The sequence below is a fragment of the Desmodus rotundus genome, chromosome 2 (assembly GCF_022682495.2).
Source record: "Desmodus rotundus isolate HL8 chromosome 2, HLdesRot8A.1, whole genome shotgun sequence".
Lineage (NCBI taxonomy): Eukaryota > Metazoa > Chordata > Mammalia > Chiroptera > Phyllostomidae > Desmodus > Desmodus rotundus.
The window spans coordinates 80,174,750-80,189,972 of NC_071388.1; the positions used below are offsets into that span (position 1 = coordinate 80,174,750).

The window sequence follows — 15,223 nt, forward strand, 5'->3', positions numbered from 1 at the left end:
AGGTTAAACTCATTCATCAGTATTTTAAAGAATCCTTCATTTATTAATTCCCATTCATATTTCAACACACACTTGGACATAAACTTGTCATAATCTAAGCTATCACAGTTTCAGTGAGGTTAATGAGTTTCAACGAGTTGACACAAATACAGTCATTTGGCTTTGTAGTCATGTGAAGTTGCAACATCGACTGTGACTCTATCATGGATTCATTTGCTTATGAAATGGTTGGGGAAATATCAAATTGAAGTTCACAAATAAAGCTGTATCAGTTGAATGCCTCTATTGCTTAACAACAAGTGAATAACGCGTCACTAAATAAAAGTCTTCATAGCGATTTGTGCTCAGGTCTGGTCAAAGTGGTCCCCGTTTTCTGATTTGGTAAGGCAGCCTGAGTCTTTCAGAGTGTTCCGTGCCTGCCTCTGGCATGCTTCTAACCACAGAAATAATATGCAGACTTTCAACCCAACTTATCAATTTCTTGTAGTTCAAGTTGTGATTTAACTTAAAAATAATCCGGTAGATATTTTCAAAGAATAAATAATACTATTATTTAAAAATTTAAATAGTATCTATATCAATACAAATAAACTTACTAATAACTTCTGCTGAAAGTTTCAATTCAAGTGTATTTGATCTTGCGTACTGTTCAACATGAATAATGTGAATATTTCTGGAAAACAACGAGGTCTTACTTTTCATCTTCGCCTCCTGTCCCCTATCGTTTTAGTAATGTGAGAAAGATGTTGTATCTCCCTTGTATCAGCAAGTCTTCTTACGGACACGCTAGCATGTAGAGCAAAGACAGAACCATTCCTGCTGTGCCAACCAGAATTCCAGCATACAGAGTTCGTGAGCATAATAAAGTGATGGCTGTTTTATGTCAGCAAATTGGGGTGGCTCGTAAAACAGCAGTAGATACTTGGAACAAGTAAGAGGCCCTTGGCAAAAACAAGAGAGCACTTTTGACGAGCTCTGTATGCCTGTGAGCCGTCTCTGCCAGTATTTAGAGATGTGAGGCTAAGGCTCAGGGGAGAACTTAGGTCTAGGGACATATATTTACCAATTATTTGTGTAAAGTTGATCATTGAAAAAATAGGAAGCGAACCACCTGATGAGGTTCATACAATTTAATAAGAAAGGAAAGTCTTCCCTGGCTGGGTTGCTCAGTTGGTTGGGGCGTTGTCCCCGTGCACCAAAAGGTTGCACGATCCATTCCTGGTTAGGGCACATACCTAGTTGTGGGTTCAATCCCCAGTCGTGAGTGGGTACGGAAGGCAACTGACTGATGTTTCTCATGTCAATATTTCTTTCTCTCTTGTCTTCCCTTAGTCTCTCTCTAAAATCAATAAAGATATCCTTGGGTGGAAATTTTTAAAAAATCAAAAACAAAAATGAAAGGATAGTCAAAAACTAAACTGGGGGCAGAGAAATGAGCATGGGAAAAGGTGTCAGGGAAGGAGGACAAGAAACAGCTCATTGAATAAATGGAATAGAAAAGAAGGAAATTAAAAGGGACAAGTTGGATGTGAGTCTAACAAGGGTTAAAACATTACAATAGCTATGCTTCTACATACAGGAGAAGATACTAAAATAATACATGCTATATATAATATGGTGGATAGATTAGGCATTCAATTCGTATTTTAAAGATATTTATTTAGTTAGTTAGTTTTAGAGAGAGGAGAAGGGGGGGAGGAAGAAAAGGAGAGAAACATCACTTGTTTGCCTCTCCCACACCCCCAACTGGGGACCTGGTTCTACCCAGGCCTGTGCCCTGGCAGAATGGAATCAGCAAGCTTTCGGTTTGCAGGCCTGCGCTCAATCCACTGAGCCACACCAGCCAGGGTAAGTTCTTATTTTAGAAATGATCCTAGTCTTTAAATTACCAAGGTCTTCTCAAGTACTAAAATTTAGGTAATAAAATTATTTCCACTAACATATCAGGTAGTGTCTCCAGTTTCTCAAATTGTTTAAATATGTAATTCTTTAAATAACCAGCAGGTGGAGCACATTTACTCAAGAAAATCTAACTCTGGGTTGTTGGGTTTTGTTTTTTATGGAGGGTGGAGTGGGTGTGGAGGAAGAGAAAGTGAATGGGAAGTAGGGAGAGGGAGAAGGAAGAGGGGTGAGAGAGAAAAAGCCAGAAAAAAAGGGAGGTAGGAAGGAGAGAAGATGAGAGAGAATTGTTTGAGGTCTCTCCTTCATTGAATTAAGTATTGTTGGAGAGATTATCTAAAGGAATTATCATGCATTTAATCGAGCACTATTAACTTGACTATGATATTTAAATCTTGTCAAATGGGTTATGTTTCATATCTCCATTACAGAGAGACTCTGAAGTTGGTAATGTTCATAACCCCAATAATGTTGAATGTCTAAGGCAGGGGTCTTCACTCGAGTTCCTAGGGAGTTGCTGAACTGTGAGTTAGTTGCCTGCAATCATGAGAAAACATGTGCGTTTTTCATAGAGTCCATAACGTTAATTTGACTCTCACAAAGATGAATGACGCTGAAAAATTGAGGACTACGATATAAGTGGCAAAGATGCCCATACCCCGGGGGCGGCATGTGATGACTCCGTGAGGAAAGGTAAGGAAACATTTTTATCCTTTCAAAAGTTCTATTTTTGTGCATAATTTAATTATTTGTCCACAATAAATTAATACAATAATGCCTATATTTAATTCACAAGTTAGCAAGAGTCGCTGGGGGTAAAAATTATCAGTACAATCAAAAAACTTCAAAACTTGATTATCCAAGTAAATATTGTACGTTTGTATACTTATAAGGACTAAAAATGAAAGCAGAGAAATCAGAAAGCAGAATATCTTGATAAATCAGAGAAAGAAAACATAATAAAGCTGGAACTTCTTACCTTTGGTTAAAGTTACAGAGGAGGAAATGGAAATAAGCTTATTTCTCATCAGTTTTAGAGGGAACTAATGGATACTGTCTAAAGAAGTGGAGAACAAGATGTTAAATAAATAAGTGACAATACAGTCATTCACTAGAATAGAAATATAAACCAGAATTATTCACAAAACTAACAAACATGGAGTGAAGAAAAACAACCTGTTGAATAGTATATACAGCATGATTCCATTTGCATAAAATTCAAAGGATGCAAAACTAGGTCATAAACTGTTTTTATTTCTTATTTTTTATATATTTTTAAAATTTTAATTTCTTATTTTTAGGGAGAGAGGAAGAGAAACATCAATGTGAGAGAGAAACACCAATCGGTTGCCTCTCATACATGCTCCAACTGGGGACCGCACCTGCAACGCAGTCATGTGCCCTGATGGGGAATCAGACCAATGACCGCTGTGTGGGACAATGCCCAACCGAGCCACGTGGCTCAGGATATATAGACTATTTTTAGGTAATGAAACTCTAATGAAAAACCAATCACAAACGCAAATTCAGGTGAGTGGGGAAAAGGATTGAGGTAGGGCTTTAAGGTTCTTAATGTTTTTTTCTTAAGCTGGATTCTGGTACACAAGTGGCATTTTCAACATATCAATATAGCAATAAAATAGTTCTTATGTCCTACTCATATTTTCTAAATGTTAATATATTAAGTACTTAATTATAAACCTTTTAACCTAGGAGCAGGAAAACTCCTTTTTATCTACATGCACCTCTGGGCTTCCCTGTTGTCATCCTAATGTGTGTTTCTTTAAAAATCAAGTATTTTTCCCTATTATTAAATTAATGCCTATACTTTGTGGAAATTTTGGAAAAATAAGCAAAAGTATCGAAAAGAAGGTAGCCATCACATGTTATACCTCCACTCGTAAATAAGCATAACCACTCAATATTTTGGTGAATTTCTTTGTAGCTCCTTCATGCGTATTTGAATACAGATAAGTCATACTGCGTATATAATTTTGTATGCTGATCCCCCACCCTTAACTTTATATATTAAGCATTTCTCCTTTTATTTAAAACTTTCAAATGCAGAGGACAGGCTGGGATTGAAAATAGGGTGTTTCTTGAAAGTGAGCCACCTACTGGTGGATTTACACCATTGCCCACCTTCCTCCTCCAAGGGAATTTGGCTTCCAGATGGGCAGGAGATTCAAAGGCTGTTTGCTAGAAAACTGTTTCCAGAATAGTTCTAGAGAAAAAACAAACAGAGTTACCACTGGAAGCTTTGGTGTTTTCAACAGGAAATGATTAGCTCTCTACTTTGCTCCCTTCTCATTCCACCCTCAGAGCTTTCAATATAATTTTTAGTGCCTTTTTAAAGCAATGGATTATCAGATACTTAAGGGAAAATCTCCAAATATAAGAGAAAGGTGGGGGCGGTGTGTGAGGTGGAGAGAGAAATAGCAAAGAGAAAACAGGCATACCTCTAGTTAATATCCTTAGACAAACAACAGATTAAACTTATTATTTAGAAATACGGAGGTAAACAGATTTAATAGATTTTAAAATGGTTGTTTTTGGAGAGTACAGCTGGGTGGATACAAATGGGACAGAGAATTGCTGGTTTTCTTTATAAGTCTTTACTACTGTTTGATTTTTTTAGAACTGTAAGCATTTATTAGATTAATAAAATATTAAAACATAAAGGCCATGGACTTTTTTAAGATCTCAAAACATTGTTTTCATTGTGCATGTTTTCCCATTACATTGGTTTTTATTTAATCAGAAAGGACTTTCCATTCAGTTACATTAGGGTTTTTTTTTTATCATGAATTGCCATTACTTTATCACTTTCTGAAAACCTCTTCCTGTTTTTAACCTTATTGTTAAGATAATTAAATGCAGAATCTAACTAGTTCTAACTTGAAGAGATCACATTCGCTTAGAGAACTACTTAACAGATTCTAATAATTCATAGAACTTTATGTGTGGCACTCAAGTATCTTTTCTATCTATGCTAATATGTAAAATTATTGTTCCTAAAGTTCAAACTGTATAGTCACAGGTTTCATACCCACCTGGTACATGGGGAAGGGATTTCAGAAGGTGGGTGCTGGACAAAGTCCCATGCGTGTGACCTCTTAAATTTCCTGTTTGGCAGTTTAGAAGTTACATTGATCACTGACCACCTTACAACTTGACCACTGTTCCTGGGGTTACGTCTTTTAAACATAGCAGCCCTCTAGCTCAACCACAGGGACATCTCATGAGTTATAGAGGAACTTGAGCATATTAGTGCTAGTGAAGAAATCTAAAAAAGAATACGAGTTTTATAGCTCTACTTTATGTTTTCTTCAAATGGTATTTTAGTGGCAACTTGAAGGACTTGCTACCAAAGGCTGAAAAACCTCAAGGTGGCTTGAAAATCACTGGAATAGGGAAATGAAAGGAGAGTTACCCAATTAAAGTACAAAACCCCACAGCCCCTCACTCTTTCCCCTCGATCCCCACCAATGAGAGGAAGTTCAGCGGAAGGACGGGCAGGTCTGACGCCTGGAGAAGCTGTCTGGTCTCCTCCACAATCTCCTCGCTGCCACTGCAGTGTCATCATTGCTTTGTGGTCAGATGGTGGAGGATACGGCGCAGGTGAGCACAGAGAGAAGATTAAAGGACACCTTCTGTTCAGGTCCTTTGCCCATTTTTTAAAAAAATTTTATTGTTATTCAATTACAGTTGTCTGCATTTTCTCCCCATCCCTCCACCCCACCCCAGCCGAACCCACCTCCCTCCCCCACCTCCACCCTCCCCCTTGATTTTGTCCATGTGTCCTTTATAGTAGTAGTTCTACTACTATATAGTAGTTCCCGTAAACACCCTTTGCCCATTTTTTAATTCCATTGTTTGTCTTCCTGGTGTGGAGTTGAAGGAACACGTATAAAGGACCCATGGACAAAGACAAAGGGGGAAGGGGTTGCAGGAGAAGACTGAGGTGGGGGTGGGTAGGTCAGGGGAGAGTAAAGGGGGAAAATGGGGGCAACTGTAATTGAACAACACTACAAAAATTTAAAACAAAACAAAAACTAAAGGATACTTTCTGTTTAGCAAAAATGAGTTACCAGATGAAGAATGCTTCTTCCTCAATGTTTTTAAATGGTTTGGTTTTCAACTGGCCAAGTTCTTACGTGGGAAGATAGGGTAAAATCCTTTCATTCTTGCTCTCCTTTTGGGGTGTAACTTTGAGTTCACTGTTGTTTGTTCCTCATCATTTTTTAGTGTCTTGCGATAATCTTAAAGTCAGATATGGATTAACTCCTCTTACTGACATAGCATGAAATTGTACCTGAATTTTTATTAATTCAAAATAAATTTAGAACTAGAAGTATACACATTTTGAAAATTATATGTGCAAAGACAACAGAGCATCAGGTTTTCATTACTTATATGCCTTATCTTTGAACCCTTTAATTTTCTCCTATCAGAAAATATTTTAATTATACAATTCTCATAAAAATCTGTAATTCTCACACTAATACAAAATTCATTTTTCCTATTTTTTTTCAGTGCACAGCTTTTGACTCTTGCTCACACTCTATAGTTTGATGTTTTGTCCTCTGGGTTAACTTTAACACTTCCTGTTCTGTTACTAAGACACATTTCGTTGTGCAAACACTTGGACATCTACTGCATGTCTTTTAAAATTTCAAGTCATTTGTTATCTAAATCCCCTCATCATTTTCCTCTTAGCTTTGCATAATTCATATGTTCTTTTCTCATATGTGGAAATCTAAATCTAGTCTTACATAATTGCGTGAAATGATGAGAAGCTGTTCATTTATGTGTACTTCTAACATATCCTAAAAAGGAATTAAGGTGACTTGTAATAACACATATAATATAATGGGATGAATTCAGTTAAGAAAAGAAAAATTAGAGGAAAGTAAGGAAAACTAAAGTAAAGTAAGTTAAAGTAAGAACAATTAGAAAAGGGCAATTACTATTGAGAACTTAAAAGAAATCAAGAGTGAGTTCAGTAGTCAAACACTTTCAAATAAAGCCACCGTTTGGTCTGGCACTATATTCCTGGTTTTTGTTTACCAGTTTCAGGTCCCCTCCTGGTAGCCTGAAGGCTACAGTTCCCTTGTTTAGCCGGGGTTCTTCAGAGGAACTGAACAAATAGGTTATCTATCATCTATCTATCTATCTATCTATGTATCTATCTATCATCTATCTATCTATCATTATTATCATCATCTATCTATTTATATTGAGGAATTAGATCACACACTTATTGAGGCTGGCAAGTCCAAAACCAGCAGCTCAAGACCTGAGGCTGAGAGGGGCTGGAGACCTAGGGAACGGCCCATGCTGCGGCTCAAGTTTTAAGGAAGCCTCTACCGCAGTTTCCTCTTGCTCAGGGGAGATCTGTCGTTGGTGGTTCAGGCCTTTAGCTGGTTGGAGGAGGCCTACCCACACTGTGCAGGGCAATCTGCTTTATTCAAAGTCCATTGATTTAAACATTAATGTCATTAAAAACCATCCTCACAGAAACATCCAAAATAGTTTTTGACCACATGTCTGGGCACTGAGACACAGCCAGTTTCACACATAAAATTAACCAGCATACCACTGAAGCCTGCTCTTTGCCTTTACTCTCCACTTGCCTGGTTTTTTGTTTTTTGAACATGCCCCTTTTCCATTTTTTCCTTTTCCATGAAGCTTCTCTCAATCCTTATTTCTCAGGCTGAAGAAACAGAATTCAAAGAGGCCATCAGACCGCAAGTTTGTACTTCCTGGTTGGGTGAAGTTCTCTACCTTTTTGGTGGTCAATTACTGCTTGTGAATAAGCACATGGGTTGTCTTGGGTTTCTTTCTAACCTCTCTTTCAAAGACCCTGCCCCCACCCCCTAGCCCTTTGTAAACATTCTTTACATAGTTACAGGCTATCATGAACCACCACTTCTGCTAAAGGGATCTACAGCAGCCAGTAGCTTTACTAGCCCAGCCCACGTTTTCTGGGTGCTAATGATGCCAGTACATAGGGTTGTGGCTTTAACAACTTGCTGTGGAGGGATGGGGAGAAAAGGCATACAACTGTAATTGAATAACAATAAAAATTAAAAAAAAAAAAACCCCAAAAACTTGCTTTAATCCCTAATGAGGATGGCACAGTAGGATGGGTCCTGAGAAACTTTTCCTAGGCCCTAGCAGTCCAGTGTGTCTCTGCTACTAGAAAGGACCATTTTCCATTTCTTCACCTCTTGCTCTCCTGAAGAATAGAGTCAAACTACAGTCAGGGGGTTGAGGAATTAGCTACTCTTTCTGGCAGGGTTCTGAAGCTTGTGTGGAAAAATAACTCTAGCTTTCTTTCAACAGGGAAAATGAAAGCAAAAATGAAGTAAAAAATAAGGCAAATAAGTGGCAACACAAAAATATTATAGACAGAGACTCAGATATAAGTCTCCTTATTTAACCAGGCATCAGAGAACACGTAAATGCATGACATCCCATTCTGAAACCTTTTAGAATGTTTCCATATGATCCAAGCCCAGATCTCGGACCAGTCATACCTGTGTGGTCTAGGAAAAGCCACAGAGACTCTACACTTAAGTTACTTCCTTGTAAAAGCAGGAAGGAGAATACACATGCTTAGTCAGGAAGAAGAATTTAGTCATTTGCACAGTAGGCTTGTTCCCCTCCTGGTGGAAAATATAGGTGTGCATATCTGTATATATTGTGTAGATAGCTACGTCAGTACATCGCTTTCCACTTCCATTGGTCGACATCAAAAATAATAATTTTTAAGCTAAGAAATTTGAATATTGTAATGGAGGAATTTGGTTGGAAAAGTGGAAAACTATTGAGTGATAGGTATTTACATATATGTAAAAATATTAAGCCACATAATTTTATACGTGTATGTGTTGTATTTGGGAAGGATATAAAATGTTACCCTTTGCGTATTTTAATTCTTTTGTTTACCATTGACTTCCTACCTACTGTTTAACTTTTTGATTCTCTTTTTTCCTCTGTGGTCAAGTGCACATCATCTACCACCTCGGCTTAGCGGAGAACATCATACTTGTGACAGCATGTTAGAGCACCTATACCACATCAAAGGTGGGCACATTTCTTTCCTGGCCTTGCTGAAGTCTCCTCATGCTGAGAGTCTGCTCTGGCGGCCCCAGCTGCTCCCACCCATGACCATCTCACCCCACTTGGAACCCAGCCATGTTTACCATCTGAAACTCTATCTCTTTGTACGTTTAGATTACCATGTAAATGCTCCATTTTCCCTCACACTAGCTAATGCTAACAGCTGATGTTGATCAGGGATTTAGTATGTGCCGGGCACTGTTCTAAAATGACATGAGTTAACTTATTCAGTATTTGAAAACCTCCCATGAGAGAGGTACTGCTACCCCCATTGCATATGTGAGAAAAACTGGGTGATAGATGGGTGAAGCATTTGCTCGACACCACAGAGCCAAGTGTCCAGCCACAAGGAGTCTGGCTCTGAGGCCGCACACTGAACTGCTGCTGAGTTAGGAAAGCTCAACAGGAGGCAAGGTTGCCTCACAGCCAGGAACCTCCAGCACCTAACCATCACTTGCATTCAGTAAGGGACCTGGAAATGTCTTGTGCTTGTTGCTCTGTGAAAACAAATCCTATTGTTATGGAAAAAGTAAAGAAAAAATCCAAGGAACTTTTATGCTACTAATTTTATTTTTACTTCTCTTCCGGACAAATCCTCAGAGTTTATTTGTGCAAAGAGCACAGGAAACACTAGCTCCACGCAGACTGCAGCCCAGGGGGTCACACCAGTCCTTCCGCCCTCATATCAGCAGACAGAGGCCTCTACTGTGGAGCTTTGCTGGGGTCCTGGGCACTTGTGAGAACCTGAGCTGGGCTGCAGCTGCAGCCTAGGGCTTGGTTTGAGCCTTGGCCTTGACATTTGGCTGGCAGGGCCTGAGACCCTTGGCAAGGCAGGCATGAGCATGTTTCCCGAGCTTGCATCTGGCACTGTTTGGGGTCTTGAGCTTGACCTCTTTAGGCTTTAAGAGGGTCTTGGTAGACTCGGCATGTGCACTCATGGCCTTGGCATTGTTGGCCTGCATCTTCTTCACGCCCTTCTTGTTGTGCTTCTTGGCAAAGCACAAGTTCTTCAGGAACTCGGAGTCCACTCCTTAAGAGATTTGTGTCTTTGTGATCTAGATTTCTTGACGCCATCTCTGTGCCATTTCCAGGACTCGTCATGTGTGGTGTGATTGTCAGACTTGGCCATGTCTGCACCGAAGCCTGCAGCTCCCAAAGCCTCCTTTTTCCTGTATTAAATCAAAAAATTTAGATTAAGCTGACTTGTAATGAGTTCAGACTCAAGGGATGTTAATGATATCAAGGTTTTTCTGACACTGATTTTTTGTTCTAAGTACCAGCCTGTGGTTTGCTGACTTAACTGTAGAAACATGGATAGAAACTCTCTGTTATGCAACAAACCACTTCCTTTATGTGTTTATTTATTTATCTGCAGTGTTTTAGCTGAACTTCTCTCCACTTGCAGTGTCATGTGACTGTAACTGCCTCACTACATGGAGCATAAATGTCTCAGATATGGTTTGGACGTGGTGGCCAGACTTAGAGGTTAGAATCCTCTGTAAATAATACTTTGTTAGGGTGGTAGAAAGGATTACCTGTGTTAATATATGTAAAGTACTTAAAAACAGTTCCAAGGATTTAATAACTGCTTTTAATAAAGTGTTATTATTATTATTATTATTAATCAAACCCCTACAATCTTAAGAAATATACTTAGTCCAGCCTTCTGCATTCAGAAGCTTCAATTCAGTTTAACCTGAAGGATAAGAAAGTGAAGCCCCTAGTTTCATAAGAACATAAGATCTTAGATTTGGAGGGGGACTCAACGGTGTGCTGCCCACACTTCTCTACAATATGCTGAGCAGGTGGTCGTTGTGATTCTGTTTGAACATTTCCAGGGATGGAAGCTTACCGGCTCTCAGGAGCTTTCATCTCGTGATCAGACAGCTTCACTTTGAAGGAGTTAGTGCTGTACATTGAACAGAAATTTACCTGCCGTGAATTCCACCTGTTGGTCACGGACCAGTAAAGCAGTAGTTTTCTAATTTCTTGGAAAGAGTGCTTTGGGAGTCATTAAAGTATTTCATTCAAATTTTAATTTTTAAAATACATTTTTGAGTTACTTGTTAAAACTGAAATTCCCAAAAGAGGACTGTGTAATATCCTTGGAAAGATGCTTAGCTTTTCTAATTCTCAGCTTTTTAATCTGTAAAAAGGATAATTAGTAGATGAATAATAAGCACTCAATAAATATTAGCTGCATCTTTAAAATCACTATCATTGTGTTATTTATTGACATTTTGATAAAGCTTCCTTAAATCTCTGATTCTAATTTGTTCTTGCTGCAGATAGTTCTCAGCTATTTTCTTCCGTAACCCAGTGTAGGACTCCTTGCAAACTTGGCCTTGTAATGAACTAAGCATGAGCTTTCCTGGGTCCACAACCTCTTCAAGGTGATCCATCAAGACTGATCAATCATTTTCCCACAGTTAGTCCCCGGATATCTTCCAAGACAGGTGTTCACACGCGCAGCTTCCCTTGTAGCAGGGATCCCCTGGAGCTGAGCTTTGCTGACACCAGCGCTGAGAGTCTTCTCACGGCCGTGTGACCCAGTGTAACTGGGGCCACTGCAAGCCCTGTCATTTCTGCACAGTGTCCGCGTCCAGACTCCCCAAAGGACCTCGTCCCATCAGAGTAGGGAAAAGCCCATCACAACAGATTTCTCCTTTGGGGATTATTCCCGTCACGGATTAATTCAGCTTCATGGAGGCTAGCGACCTGCAGACGAGGAAGACTCGGCAGCACTCAGTCCTCACTCAGTCCTCAATCCAGAAACTATCTTGTGTTTCTCCTGCTTACCACACAGTTCCTCTGAGCAGCAGACAGAGTGAGGGGGAGGTCTGTCTGAGCTTGGCTTAAATGATACTTCCCTTTGGCTATCTGTCCTGTAAATACCTGTGGAGCATATTTTAAACTAGTTTTTAAAATTATAAATGTGATGTATGCAGATGTTCATAGTAACATTTTTTTCAAACGTTACTAATATAAGTATAGAACATAAAATAAGTTATATATCCCTAACCACTATCACACCAATTCCCCCGCCCACTGATGGATCTCCTTATACATTGTTGCAGGATTTCATGTTCTTATGCACATAATTATGTATGTGTGCCTGTTTCTGTATGAAAACCAAGGAAATCTTATTATAAATATATAAATATGTGCCTCACATACTTCATTATGTATTTGGGGAATTTTCCTATAGCAGCACATAGAGGTTGCTTTCTTCTTTTCAGTGGTTCTATAACATTTCAGTAAGTTAAAATTTTATTTAACCAGTACCTTCCTAATGAATATTAAGTTTTTTGTTGTTATTCTGAACTGTGGTAACTAGCTTCAAAAGATAACCTCTGATGAGCCTCATGTCTCAGCATTTATGCCCTTGTGTATTCCCTTCCCTCGTGAATTGGGATGACCTGTGTCGCATGACAATATTGTGGTGATGTATGACTCTAGGACCCAGTCATAAAAAGCACTGCAGTTTCTGCCTTGCCCTCTTTTGGATCACTCACGCCCACGTCTCAGGGACACAACAACAGTTCTACCTGAGTGAAATGTCTGTGGGGTAAGGGACTGAGGCCTCCTGGGGCTTGTCAACCACCTGAGTGAGTCACTCTAGAGCTGGATCTTCAGCCCCAGTCAGATCTTCAAACAACTGCAGCCTTGGCCGACAACCTCGACGGCAGGCAGCCTCACGACACGCCCACCCAGCTAAGCTGTTCTGTAGCTCCCAAGACACAGAAACTGCGTGAGATAATAAGCTTTATTAAGACTTTAAGCTTGTAAGTTTGGGGGTAATTTCTGAAACTGTAGTTGATAAGTATTACACAAACAATGCCACAAAAATCATCCAGATCTGCTCATTTTTGTGAGACTATGGATATCTATAAAACAAGTTCCTAGAAGTACAATTACCTTTACTTTCAGTTGAAAAGAATATGAATTTCAAGTTTCATTTAATAATGTCAAGTTTAATTTAACAATGTCCCACAGTAAGTGCATGTGTTTCCCCATATGTACCTCAATGCTGTGGCTCACCCTAGATTTTTGCCATTTCATAGGTTTAAAAATATTTCTTTGTCAATTTATATTTCTTGGTTATGCATGAGGTTGAGCATTTTCCCATATATTTATTGACCATTTATATATATATTTCTGTCAATTCATGTTTTTTACTCAACTTATACTGAATTGCTTATTTTGATCCTTTTAATTTGTTAGAGGTCTTTATTCAAGAAGAAAATTAGCCATTTAAAAATAAATGTACAGAAGGATCCAAAATAGTGGAGGAGTAAGTGGAATCTACAGTAACCTCCTCCCAGGACCAAACTGGAGTTACAACTAAATTAAAGAAAAATCAGGGATGTCTACTTTGACCTCTCTTATTCAGCATAGTACTAGAAGTCCTAGACATAGCAATCAGACAAGAAGAAGAAATAAAGGGCATCCAAATTAGAAAGGATAAAGTGAAACTGTCTTTATTTGTAAATGACATGAAACGGTACATAGTGAACCCAAAAGATACCACCAAGAAACTCCTAGTACTGGTAAGTGAGTTCAGCTAAGAGTCAGGATACAAAATTAATATTCAGAAATCAGTTACATTTTTTATATGCCGATAATGAACTGACAGAGAGGGGAATTAAGAAAACAATCCTTGTGAGAATGGGAACCGGGAAGGCTACTTGAGACGTTATCACACATCCATGAGTCTGTCTGTTAAACTGACCACTCTTCGTTGGTGTAACAAAAGCCACTCTGGAGTTGCTGAATGTTGTGTTAATTCTGCTGTTTGCTGATAGTTGAATAAAAATAAAAACATTGGGTGGAAAACAAAACAAAACAAAACAAAACAATTCCATTCACAATTGCTTCAAAAAGAATTAAATACCTAAGAATAAACCTAACCTAGGATGTAGAAGACCTGTACTCAGAAAATTATAAGACACTGAAGACACAAATTAAAGAAAATAACAAATAAGTGGAAGCACATACAGTGTTCATGGATAGGAAGAATTAACATTATTAAAATGCCCATGGTACCCAAAGCAATCTATAGATTCAAGATACCAGTGACATATTTCACAGAACTAGAACAAATATTTCAAAAATGTATATGGAACCACAAAAGGCTCTGCATATAACAGCAATTCTGAGAAAGAAGAATAAAGTTAGAGGAATCACACTACCTAATATCAAATTATACTATAAAGGCCATGGTAATTAAAACAAAGAACTTACAAAACTCAACACCAAAACCAAACAAACAAAAAATTTAAAAATGGGCACAGGATCTGCATAGACACCTCTCCAAAGAGGTATACGGATGGCCAGTAGGCATATGAAAAAATGCTCAACATCACTAATCATCAGAGTAATGTAAATTAAAACCACAAGGAGATATCACCTCAAACTGTCAGAATTGGCTATCATCAACAAATCAACAAACAAGTGCTGGTGAGGATGTGGAGAAAGGTGGAACCCTTTTGCATTGTTGGTGGGAATGCAGATTGGTGCAACCACTGTGGAAAGCAGTATGGAGATACCTCCAAAAATTAGAAATCAATCTGCCTTTTGACTCAGTGATTCCACTTCTGGGAATATATCAAGAAACCCAAGACACTAATTCAAAGGTACGTAAGCACCACTATATTCATTGCAGCATTATTTAAACTATCCAAGATATGGAACAGCCCAAGTGTCTATGGGTAGATGAGTGAATAAAACAACTATGGGACATTTACACAATGGAATTCTACTCGGCTGTAAAAAAGAAAATTTTACCCTTTGTGACAGCATGGGTGGACCTGGAGAAGTTTACACTAACTGATATAAGCCAGTCAGAGAAAGACAAATACCATCTGATTTCACTCATATGTGGAATCTAATGAACAAACTGAACAAATAAGCAGAACAAAGACACACTCATAGATAGAGAGCAGGCTGACCGCTCTTGGGGGATAGGTGAGGTGGTGGAGGGACTGAGCAAAAAAGAAGGACTCATGGACAAGGACAACAGAATAGAGATTGCAGTGGGGAGAGGGATATAAAGGGTCTAAATGGTAATGGAAAAAATACCATAAAAATAAAGTAAATAAAAAAAATAAAAATATGTGTACACATTTTCTAACGTTTTGAAATTTTTATTTTAATATTACTTATGGATTATTTCTAGAGTAGATTTTTACTTTTG

At 38.6% G+C, this 15,223-nt stretch overlaps 1 long non-coding RNA gene across 1 annotated transcript; it reads left to right on the forward strand.

The window, feature by feature from the left end:
* Positions 1 to 2,168: 2,168 nt before the first annotated feature.
* Positions 2,169 to 11,222, forward strand: LOC139440533 (uncharacterized). Its single transcript, XR_011650785.1, has 3 exons — positions 2,169 to 2,592; positions 3,201 to 3,429; positions 8,912 to 11,222. It is a non-coding gene; the product is annotated as an uncharacterized lncRNA (long non-coding RNA).
* Positions 11,223 to 15,223: the final 4,001 nt, after the last annotated feature.